Here is a 12,148-nt window from a genome sequence, read left to right on the forward strand (position 1 = left end):
CTCTCACAGAGAGGAGGGAGAGGCACAGCGGCTCCGAAGGGAATTCCTTTCTAGAAGGAGGTGACTCTACCATGCACAGGGAGCACAAGGAGTGGTCAGCCTGCGTGTGGACAGGGAGGCAATGAAGTGCACCCAGGAGCACCCATCTCCCTGGCGGCCGGTGATGGGAGCCAGGCGGCCATGGGTGCCTCTTCCAACTCTTGCTGGTCTTTGGTTGTACAGCTTTGCCTCAGACCTGCCGGATTGGTGATAGGTTGGGGACAATCATACCCACCAGATAGGGCTGTTTCACAAATTAAATTGAAATTTTTAAAATATTTGGTTTAACCAACCCGCTCTGAGCGTCAGCTTCGCCACTTCCTAACTGGGTCTCTGGGCAAGTTGCATGCCCACCCTGAGACTTCATTTCTCTCTCTCTCTTTAAATGATTGCTACTGAATCTGGAGCTCCAGATGATTAGAAATACATTATATGCTTTTTTATTTTGAGAGAGGGAGAAAGCACAAGTAGGAGGGGGCAGAGAGAGAGAGAGAGAGAGAGAGAGAGAGAGAGAAACCCAAGCAGGTTCCACACCGGCAGCGCAGAGCCCGATGCGGGGCTCAAACTCACGAGCCGTGAGACCATGACTTGAGCCAAAGTCGGATGCTTAACCGACTGAGCCACCCAGGCGCCCTTTCATTTCTCTGTCTTAAAATGAGGATGACGTTGCTACTTGCCCCATGGGGCCATGGATGAGTGTATGGAAGTGCTTTTGAGAACAATATAGGCTCATAGATTTTCAATAAATATTACACTCCTGTCTCAATTTGATAGAAAGATGCGTTTCTCTTTGAATTTGGATGGGTGTGGTGGGAATCAGAGATTGTATTTTATGTCAAAGTCACAAACGCTTTGCTACACGAGGGAGGCCTTTTTCCAAGGTGGGATGGGGGAGGAGGTTAGGAGAAAGAAATCGAAGGAGTTTCAAATGTGACTAACAGTTGTAATGATGAGGTAATGGGGAAGATTTATTCGCCGACGGAAGGAATACTTTTAAATCTACCCTTTTCCATAATGGGGCCCACTCTTACATAGACTGCAGCTTACATACAAGTATTTGTGTAATTTTGCAAAGAACGCTCAGTGTAGAAACACACACAAAGGAATGACATTCAGAGACACGACTCATGTTGCCTTTGCCTTAAAAGCACCCATTTCACCGTCTGGCTGGAGAAACACTGGCTTGGTCATTACCCAGGAACCCAGAGAGGAGGGGCCTTGTAGAAACTAGGACCAACCAGCCAACAAGAACAGTGACAATAAACACCACCACAACAAAATGACTCTTTTCAGCTTAGTGCATCTTAAAACAGCCCCCAACTTTCCAACTTCAATAGTTTGAAATGAATCAAGGGGAAGAAAAGATAGCATTAACCACGCACAACTGAGTTTCTCAAAAATATCTTGGGGCACCTGGGTAGCTAGCTCATCGGTTAAGTGTCTGACTTCGGCTCAGGTCATGATCTCACGGGTCTTGAGTTCGAGCCCCGCGTCCAGCTCTGTGCTGACAGCTCGGAGCCTGGAGCCTGCTTCGGATTCTGTGTCGCCCTCTCACTCTGCCCCTCCCCTGCTCACGCTCTGTCTGCTCTTTCAAAAATAAATACATGTTAAAATTTTTTTAAAATAAAATATCTTATTAACACAGCTTTCCAAATAAATCCTCTAACTTACCAGTCTCAACAAACTTGCAGTGACTGACGCTCCCTGTCGTCTAGGAAGGACACAGATGGGGAAATGAATGACATTTCCATTCTTTAGTATTCATCTGATGTCCCACCTTGTTTGCTTTGAGCTGTTTGCAGAGCTTTTGGGATGTGTGGAACCGTTTGCTAGTAAGGCCAGCTCAGGCCTTCCAGAACGAAGCCTCCCAACGAATTGCAGAGGAAGAAGACCTTCAGTTCTGTTTTTCTGCAGGGTTGACTCATATGTGTGTGTGTTCATAACATTTAAAGAAGTAATGTGCCTGGAGAACAGGAAGGGAGCTGCTTTACAAGCAAAGATAAGATGTGATTAGAGGATGAGGTTGATCAGATAAAGATACCACACACACAATTTGGATTTTAGCCGGTTCTTTAATTTATTCTGAGAGGAAAAGGCGGGGAGAAGGATGAGGACCGAGAGCGTTAGGAATTGGCTTCTCACGAGCTGCCTCTCTTAACACGCTTTGTGGGTTTTTTTCAATCCCATCTTTAAAAAGATGCGGCCATTTGTTTCCTCTTCTGGGACTCCCTCTCCTCCCCTTCATCCTTCATATAAGAAGGCGGGGAGAAACTTCCTTAGAAGTCCTATCTGTACCACCCTATCTCAGAAGACTTGAAACATTTATTCTCAATGTCCTCAGTTTTCCCTCCCCATGGGACCATTATTTGAAAGAAATTCCACCAGCATTCAACCAACAGGCACACATATCGTAGGTGCAAACAGTGAGGGGCAGGAGAGTCATTCCAAGACTGGGGTCTCCATCAAGTCTTCTGAACCCAAAGGACGTACAGTCATCTGTTACGACGTTGGTGGGACTCCATCACAATCTGAGCATGGAGAGGGTTTCCTCTTTCCCTCTAACTATTTCAAAGCATATTTTGGATCTTGTGGGGTTTTTGTTTAAAGTTTTTAATTTTAATTCCCGTATCATTAACATGCGGTGTTATATTACTTTCAGGGGCACAACAGAGTGACTCAACATTTCCATGTAACACCATGTGCCCATCACAAGTGCACTCCTTAATCCCATCCCCCTACCTGCCTCCCCTCTGGTAACCCTCAGTTTGCTCTCTACAGTTAAGAGCCTGTTTCTTGGTTTCTCTCTCTCTTTTCGCCCCTTTGCTCATTTGTTTCGTTTGTTAAAATTTCCATATGAGTGAAATCGCATACTATTTGTCTTTCTCTGACTGACTTATTTTGCTTAGCATAATACCCTCTAGCTCCATCTGTGTCATTGCAAATGGCAAGATTTCTTTCTTTTTTATAGCTGAATAATATTCCATTGTGCGTGTATACACACACACACACACACCTTTTTAATCTGTATCCATATCATTAATGAACATTTGGGCTGCTTCCATACCTTGGCTATTGTAAATCATGCTGCAGTAAACATTGGGGTGCATGTATCCCTTTGAATCAGGTCTTGTATTTTGACAACAACTCCATGGGGCTTGAAGCCAAAAAGTCGTATCTTCATTTCATAGCTAAGGAAATCGCAGGGCAGAGGTTAAATGACACTTTCAGGTGGAAAACTTGTGCTAGAATCCGTGTCTTCCCCGTTCTGTTGGTTCCCTGTCATTGTTCCATTTATTACACAATATTCTTGGACAATCCACTGGCAGGGACAGTGCTTGTAAACAAAACACTGCCTGCCTGGGGAGAGAAAAGTAGTACCTTGCATATTGCAAGTCTATTTCACGGCTCGCTCTGAGGTCAGGACCTCCGATGCCCTCTTGACTTCCATCCCAAGACCTCAGAGGTGACAACGGATGGAAATGGAGTGAGGAGATGAGCATTTAATCAGAGTCCACAGGGGAATGGAGGGCGGAAAGTTACTAATTATTTTTGAGAGACAGAGAGAGACAGCATGAGCGGGAGAGGGCAGAGAGAGAGAGAGAGGGAGACCCAGAATATGAAGCAGGCTCCAGGCTCTGAGCTGTCAGCACAGAGCCCGACGCGGGGCTTGAACTCACAGACCGAGAGATCATGACCTGAGCCGAAGTTGGTCGCTCAACCGACTGAGCCACCCAGGCGCCCCCTGGAAAATCACTAATTAGAAACAACTTGGACTTTAATTGAATTGTTCTTCTCATTTCAGAAACCTTCCACAGAACGATTCCCCTCCCTCCATTGTCTTTGTAAGTTTTGCTGTTTTTGAATTGGTGTATTTCTATATTTTACAGTTTTCCTTTTCAGAAATTAGAATAAAGCAGTTCTTGGTCTCCTGAAGCAGATTTTGAGAAGCAGCAAAGTGAGGTTTTCAATCATGCACAAGACTGACAATTTAGCTAATAAAAATCCTTTTCCCCCCCCGTTTCCTCAAAAGTCAGTTCTCAGAAAAACAATCATTTATTCTACCTACCCTGTTTACCAGCAAGGTTAAAAGTTCAGGCAAAGAAAGACATCAAAATATTTACATTAAAGCAAATCGATGCTTCTATACCACGTCTGGCTCTGCAGATTCGGAATCAGGGCCTGTCACACTTGTCCCAAGAAGAGGAAGCAGAGTTCTGGAAGGCTGGTCCTATGTTTCTCCAGCTCTCACTCACGCTCTCTCTCTCTCTCTAAGACTATTCTCCTTTTCTGAGACTGCTGTCTTGGCCCCCCTGCCTTTTAGATCTTTTCTTCCTTTTCATATTTTATATTTATAGCTTAGGTCATTAGGACCCTACCCAAGTATTTTCACTGACGGTACGTTCCTACTATTTCCTGATATATTTGTTTTTTTTTTAATCCTCAATCTTTACAAATGAAAATAATAATGATCACAGCCACCATAACTGAATCTGTACATTATGCTTTCATGCATTACTGCAAACAGCCTCCTAGTTGACAGGATGAAGTTGGAAACCAAAGCTCAGAGATCCCACAGCTTGCCAGGGACCAGGCAGACCAGAACTGGGGGCGTGTCTGCCTGAGTCTTGTAATTAATGGGGTCTCCATTGTTCCAACCCTAAAGGAAAGGCCCCAGCACTGGCCATGCCTTCAGGGGCCATGACTGTCTTCGGAAGAGACGTGTCAAAGAAAGTGAGGTAGCCTTTACCTAACACGAGCAGTGCTGTTGCCGAGGGACCGCATGTGAGGGCTGGGGCGGGGGCCATGCGGACAGCAGACCGGGCACCAGCTGCTCCGGGGACCGGGTGGGTCACCCTCATCTGTTGCCAGCATATTGCAGCCCCGTAGATCCCAGTAGCCCAGTAGATCCGTGGTTGGATCTATGTCAGCATATTGCAGCCCAGTAGATCCATGGTTGGCCTTGGCTGCCTGTGCAAGAAAAGGCATTGTTGTGGGTGCCAGCAGGAGAGGTAGTGCTGGGAAAGGAACTCAGCTGTCCTCCAGCACGGACACCAGACACGACACTTGGAGGCCGATGTGCCCCTCGACTGGCCCTAGGTCAGCAAGGAGGGCAGGAGGATGGGGCCTCTGTTCAGGTGATCCTGTCCCGGGTACATCCTTCCTGAGGTGCTGCCTCCTCTTCGGGTGGTGCCATGAGGAGTTCTGCGGGGCTCTGAAGAGAGCCCCCCAATAAGGGGTGTGCTCAACACCCGTGCCGCGCACAAACACACCCACCCACAACCCGCACACATCCCAGATAACCCGTTTACCCACCCGCCTGCGCACAGCAGGGACACCCACGGTATACACAACACGCCCGCCCCCACGCCCCCTCCACCCACGCACAGACACCCACCACGCACACCGCGGCACGTACACAGGTGCTCGCGCACTACCGACACCCACGGTCACCCCCACCCCCCCCCCCCCACACACACACACGCACGCACGCGCACACGCTCATGCTCAAGCTCCCGTTGTTGACTGTGCTCGTGGTAAGGCAGCCATGCCAGAACCGGCGATGAACCGCCAAATAGCTTTTCCTTCTCAAAGAGATGACAGGAGTGTGGGGGAGTTACGGTCGGTAAAGTAACTTCTGGAGGAAAGAAAACAGCAGATGGACGGAAGGTAACTTAAAGACAGTGACCGATTACAGGGCTGTGTTCTTCCACCTCTAGAGGTTCCAAAGATAAAAATAATGGAGTAAGAATGGTTAAGGGCTGCAGGCGGGACCCTGTTTTGGATGCCACATTTCCCTCGTTTTTGCTTTTCTTCCTCAAACAGCAGCAGCAACCCCTTCTACTGATGTAACTCTTTTTATGGTTTCTTAGCCCAAATACCCTTCTCCGTCCCCTTGACTCTCAAACAGCCTCACTGTTTGCTGAGGGGTGGGGGCCTGCCTGGGACCCCAGAGAGCCTCTGACTGATTCCCCTCAAATTCCCCAACTAGCTTCTCAGAAGAATAAAGACCAAATTCACTTTACCAACATTTCCTCACCACCTACGTAAGGCAGGCACACGTTGGGCTCTGGAGGTAGAAGGTGTTACCACAGAGCTCTGACCTCAAGAGGCCCAGAGAGCTGAGCTCTAGCAGTTGTGCTCACGGGTCTTCTGGGATCTGGTGAGAAGGCAGATTCTGACGCCAGGGGCCAGGGCGGGACCTCTGCCTTTTTTGACCTTCCAACCACACTTGGAGTAGTGGGCAGTTTGCAGAACCAAAGTGTATCCACATCCTGCCCCCCCACCCCCCCGCCCTGCCAAAGACCCTCTGCTAAGAGGGCAGGAGGCAAGACCAACATGGCTGCCAGTGTTGAGGGAGGAAGGAAAAGGCTCAGGTAGCTGCCGGGGGGGCCTGAAGTTCTGCTCAGCGGAGGGGGTGCCCAGGACTCGGCAGGGACCCTTGGACTTTTGATTGCCTTCTGTTTTCAGTTATGTTCAGCTATCTTTCCTCTGTCACTTACCAGTCACACTCCTTTTTTTTTTTTTTTTTTAACGTTTTATTTACTTATTTTGAGAGAGAGAGGGAGAGAGCACAAGCAGAGGAGGGGCAGAGAGAGGGAGAGGAAGAGAATCCCAAGCAGGCTCTGCACTGTCAGTGCAGAACCCGATGCGGGGCTTGAACTCACACACCCGACCGTGAGATCATGACCTGAGCCAAAATCAGGAGTCGGACGCTTCACCGACGGAGCCACCCAGGTGCCCCGAAACTCAGTTTTCTTAACTGAAACAAAAGGATAATAATGCCATCTCTGGGGCCTGTGATGAGGCCTGGAAATACAGCAGACCCTTGAACAACATGGGTTTGAACTGAGCAGACCCACTTATACCTGGATGTTTTACAGTACAGCACTATGATGTATTTTCCCTTCTTTGTAATTTGCTTAATATGGCTTACTGCCTAATAAAAATAATACATATAACAAATAAAGTATGTGTGAATCAACCGTTTGTTGTTGGTAAGCTTTTTGGTCAATAGTAGGCCATTAGTAGTTGAGCTTTGGGGGGATCAAAAGCTATAGGCAGATTTTCAACTGTGTGGGGCGTTGGTGCTCCCAACCCCCATGTGGTTCAAGAGCTAACTGTAATGTGTGAACCACCAAAAGTTGTGTCCCGAACAAATGAAAGCCTCAGGTGGTAGCTGGGATTGTTCTAGGTGCACGTTTATCCATCCAACTACTTAAGTGACCGTCCCTGAAAGGGCGGTACCTGTTGTAGACCTGGAAAAAGTGAGGCAGGGACCCCAGGTTAAAGGAGAGCATGTCCCACTCATCATGGGGACCCAGAGTGGCTTTTGAGGTCCTGCTACGTCATGTTAAAAGGGAGGCAGACCCATGATTACAGAAGTGAGAGCATTATGCATAGGCAGACCTCCAGGAGGTAATCCACTTCTGTTTGGAGACATCAGTCCTCCATGGACGCCTGTGACTCAAGGCCAGACGTTCTCCAGGTTGACTCCCTTCTACTGGGTAAAAGCAAATGTGACTCGAAAGGAGCTCAGTGTTAACAAAAAGACATGTAAATCTAGAAATTTGAGGTCAAGCCATTTGTCAGAAAGCCTCAGCAGAGATAAGCATGTTGCCGCTCGCCCAGACTATGAAACCCTCACTGCTTTTGAAAACTGAGTCAAAGAACCCTGCGTGGGGATTCACGTGAAGGAAGCTGGGCACAGCTGTTTCAACTACAGTGCCTTTCTGAGCCAGATGCCCACACGTGGAGCAGGGCAAGAAAGTGGATTGTTTTCACTAAGTTTTCATCCACTGGATTCCTTTCTCTTACTGGCACATCTGATGAAAAGGGAGCATGGGGGCCAAGCAGCATGAGGAGGGAACTCCCTAAAGCCCCCGTGTGACCACCTCAGCCAAGGGCACGTGCACGGAGCCACGTTCTTGCTGGGCTTGAAGGATGCGCACCTCTAACTCCAGAGCAACTTGCAGACATCTTCGAGATACTGAGGTGCAAGGGAGAGGGGCTGGAAGGCTGGGAACGAGCAAGTATCACCGCCATTTTCCGAAGGAACGGGTTCTAAAAACTACAGAAGAGCAGACTCACTCCAGTTTCCGGACAAACCCAGAAGAGGCATCAGACAAAGTTCACAAGCATTTGGGAAGAAAGTGGTGGTCTTTAAGAGGCACCACGAGTTCTCTAAGAGAAAGTCATTCCATGCTAACCTCATTTCCTGTTTTGACGAGCTTCACCAGAACAGTCGATTAGGGGAATGCCCCAGAAAGTGCGTCTTGCTTTCAGTAAAGCATCTGAAAACCTCTCATCGTATCCTAGGTACATAAGATACCAAAGATGGGCCAGATGATGGAATGACCAGGAGAATTCACAGTAGCTGGGACAACCTTCCCAAAGAGGTCAGACCATGGCATTACCTCGGTCCTGCTACCTCTACTCCCATGCCCGCTGCTGGAGATGGCCGTCCTGGCTAGGCCACCCACTCGATCTCAACACAGACTCTTGGGTGTTTTCTCCCCACTGGCAAGTGAGGTTTGAAACGATTCTCGGCAGCTCTACACGTAGAGAGAGTTCAAGGCTCCAAGGTGACCGTGTCGGTCTATGGCTTCTTTTTTTTTTTTTTTTTTTTTTTTTTGCTCCAGTTCTGTCCTTTGGAGGGAAGCAGAGCTATTCCCATGGAGACCCACAGGGGCCCTGTCCTCTGTTCTGTCCCACACTCCACTTTAAAACTAACTTGGGGGTGAGGGTGGGGAGACACTGAAGGTGTATTTATCACATTTGCCAGTCACACAAACCTCTGAGGAAAAAATGGCCTCCAACCATCAACTCGCAGGAGTTAGAAAGCTAGGGTGAAATGAGACAGAACAAATGTGAAGCCTATGTCCTTTTGAAAAACACAATCCCCTGTAAGAGTGCAACATTCAGGTATGTTTGGTTCTAGCTATGCTGCTACGTGCTTGAGTGTGACCAGAGAGGACAAAATAATGCCTCAGAGTCTCCGCTTTTACTATTTAATTCTTTCCACAATATTGAGCTTTTGCTCAGGGTGTTAGACAGGCAGTAAAAACCCTTTCCCTACTTAGGTTATGGCCTTGTTGTGAGGACAAAATAAGTCAGAGGTGGTAAAGTGCTTTGAAAAAGGGAAAGCTTCGAAATTCAAAATAGTATTATTATTTGTTGTAAGGTGCTTTCCCTCCAAAAAAAGAAAAAAAACTCTGACAGTCTCTGAGTGATAAGCAGAAAATGATTCAGCTCTGGCTTCTGCTTCTCCAGCTGTAACCCCAAACTGGCTGAGCTGGCTGAGTGGCCTCAGTGAGCCCATCTCAAAGCCTGAATTCCTACAGAACTCCAAATTCCTGCAGCACTCCAACCCTCCCCACCCCCCCACCCCTTGGCAATCTGCTTTTCCAAAAGTTCTTCCTGGAAGGCCTGCTTCCCACTGTCCTACATTCTGGTAATGAAACAATCACTCAGACAGCTCCCTTTCCAGAGCTGGGGCTTCAAAGATGCAAACTGAAGGAACAGCCAGAGTCAATGCCAAATGACTTGAGTCAGAGCCTTGGACCTTTGTAGGTATTGTAAATTCTTCCGGATCCTACCATGCACTGCTTTGAAAGCGTGTCGTTCTTGCTGCTGCCCAAGCCCGGGCTCAAGAGGTGGATGAAAAATATATTGCAGGCCCAAGACAGGAGAGCAGGCCCTAGTCAAATTAACAGACTGAGATAATTACCTTAAACTTCCCTTTCATTCAGTGTAATTTCACTTGGTGGTTATAGGCCTCAGAGTTCACCCAGACAGAGCTGTCTGGTAGAACTTTCTGTGATGATACATGTGTTCTAGATCTGTGCTTTCCAATGCAACAAGCACAGCCCCATGTGGATATTTACATTTAAATTAACTAAAATAAAAAGGAATTACAAATGTAGCTCCTCAGTCACACAGCCACGTTTTAAGTTTTCAGGAGATACATGTGGCTCGTGGCTACTAGCCATATTGGGCAACTTGGCCCCAGATCAACCGTTCTTCACCTTGGCTACATGACAGAATTACCTGGGCATTTGGAGCCTGGACATTTGGATTTTTGAAAACTCCTGGGTAATTCTGACGTCTGGCCAGGGTTCAGAACCATTGCCCCACCCACCTAGAATTGTGCGTTCAATTTATTTTTTCTCCTCCTGTTCTTCTTGAGAACGAAATATACCAGGACAGGGATGTGTCTAAAGGGGTTTCGGTATGTGTGAGCACCCCATGGGGCACGTCCATAAACCCACAACTGGGCTTGGGCTCTGTGTATTCTCAGGGGCTTTGCCTGTGTTTCCCCACGATACCTTTCTGCACTGCCTCCTCAGAGTTCTAGACTCTGAAAAACAGAACTGGCAGAGAAGGGAAAGGAACCTCAGGGCAGGATGGGATCTTTGGGATCATCTGGTCTTCTTGGTGTTCTGCCGAGGAAAGTAGCACCTAGAGAAGTTAGATGATTCACCCAGGCAACAGCTTGCAGAGCGAGGACAAGGGCCCCATACTCCAGACTCCCCACTGAGGACACATCCCTCTGCTACATGGTTGCCTTTAATCTTCCAGGAACATAAGCAAATGAGATTTAACCTAAGGACATTGATTTGCAAGGCAAAACTTGGTTTCAGGTGAGAATCTGATTTTCCAGGTAATAGAGAGTTTATGATCAACCTTTCCTGCCGCCCAGTATACTGACAGAAAGCCTGTGTCCCCACCTTGGCCACTCCATTTACCCCCTTAGATCACCAGAGGTAAATGGATTCACAATTTCCTCATCCGCCAAACAGTGGTTAGAATACTGGGCAACTCAATATCACAGAGTCAGTGTGAGAAGTGATAAGACGATGGATCCAGTCAACACATAATTATTGAGCAGAGCGCCAGGTGCTGAGGACAGACTGGGCAATGAGACAGACTAGAATCTTCCTTTATTGAACTGAAATTTGGAAGGCAGGTAGAGAGAGGTACACGGCCAATTAATGAGTGAACAAACAGCATAACTGTTGATATTGGTAAGTGCTGGGAAGGGGGAGGGACAGAGTGGGTCCCATCCAACTCAACTCTAGAACATGCCATAACAGTATGAGCCCAAGAAACCTTGTGGAACGAGGGTGACTGATGCGCGGGGGAAGAAAAGGAGGCAGCTGAGAAGACAGAGCTTTCCAGTAGAAAGCTCAAAGTTAGTGATGATTTGAGTGTGATCGTTAACAGGCCACGATTAGAGTAGGTGTGGAAAAAGAGTTCCAAACGTCTTCCGGGGTTTAGTTAGGATCAAGCCCCAGGGGAAACCCTTCACCTGCACTCTGGCCGTGGGCAGCAGGTGGAGGCACTGGAGGGGGCCGAGTCCTGACTTTTCTGTGTCTGTGTCATTTTCGATCAACTGCGTCATAGAGCTTCTTGTTTCACCTCCCAGTTATTCTGAAACAAAAACATGCATGAAAAACACAGGTCACTGCCAACCGCATTGAGAGACAGTCACTCCAGTACATGGAAACCGAAAAGGGAAAGACAGATCATAAATGCCACAGTGAGCTGGGGAATCAAATTTATCACCACCTATTCAAACAGCGATAATCAACGAACATTGCGGGCGGTGATGATGGGGGGGGTGGAGGGGTGGGGCGGGTGGGCAGCAGGGCGTTCGTTTAAAAATAATTCACAAGAGACAGAAAAGGCAGATGTTCCCAGAAGCCCACTACCTGTTTACTGAAAGCTGAAGTTAGTTCTGACCTTCTGGGTCAGGGTCTACTGCTGGGGCACATTGAGGCTCTTCCCCTACGTGCTCCTGTTGGCCTTGTTAAAGGGTCACACAGGACTTTCAGGACAAGTCTGGTATTTGCTCAGTGTTTGCCCAGGTGCTACACCGAGCAGCACTCCTCAAGGGTCCAAAGAGACGTGAGAGAGGTCACCAGGGAATTGCAGCCCAGTGAGGAGGGACAAGGAATATGGAGGCTGAACGTCTGGTCCCCTGTCCTCTTTCCATCCCAAGAGAGTTAGCCTCCCAGGTGCACCAAAACATCTCGAATGGAGTGACTGGCACCAAGGAGTCTCAATGAGGTGGAGGGAGAAGGGGCCCCTGACCATACAAAAGCCCTGA

The 12,148-nt window shown here is 48.0% G+C and overlaps 1 long non-coding RNA gene across 9 annotated transcripts in view; it reads right to left on the reverse strand.

Moving 5' to 3' along the window:
* The window catches only part of LOC132692332 (uncharacterized), a 156,502-nt gene that overhangs the window by 80,565 nt on the left and 63,789 nt on the right, over positions 1-12,148 (reverse strand). For all 9 annotated transcript variants that reach the window (XR_009616304.3, XR_009616318.3, XR_009616294.3 and 6 more), the window contains exon 2: positions 11,348-11,469. This is a non-coding gene — a long non-coding RNA (uncharacterized LOC132692332). The remainder of the gene's footprint in view (positions 1-11,347; positions 11,470-12,148) is intronic.

This window comes from Panthera onca, chromosome A3, assembly GCF_046562875.1.
Source record: "Panthera onca isolate mPanOnc1 chromosome A3, mPanOnc1 haplotype 2, whole genome shotgun sequence".
NCBI classification, from domain to species: domain Eukaryota; kingdom Metazoa; phylum Chordata; class Mammalia; order Carnivora; family Felidae; genus Panthera; species Panthera onca.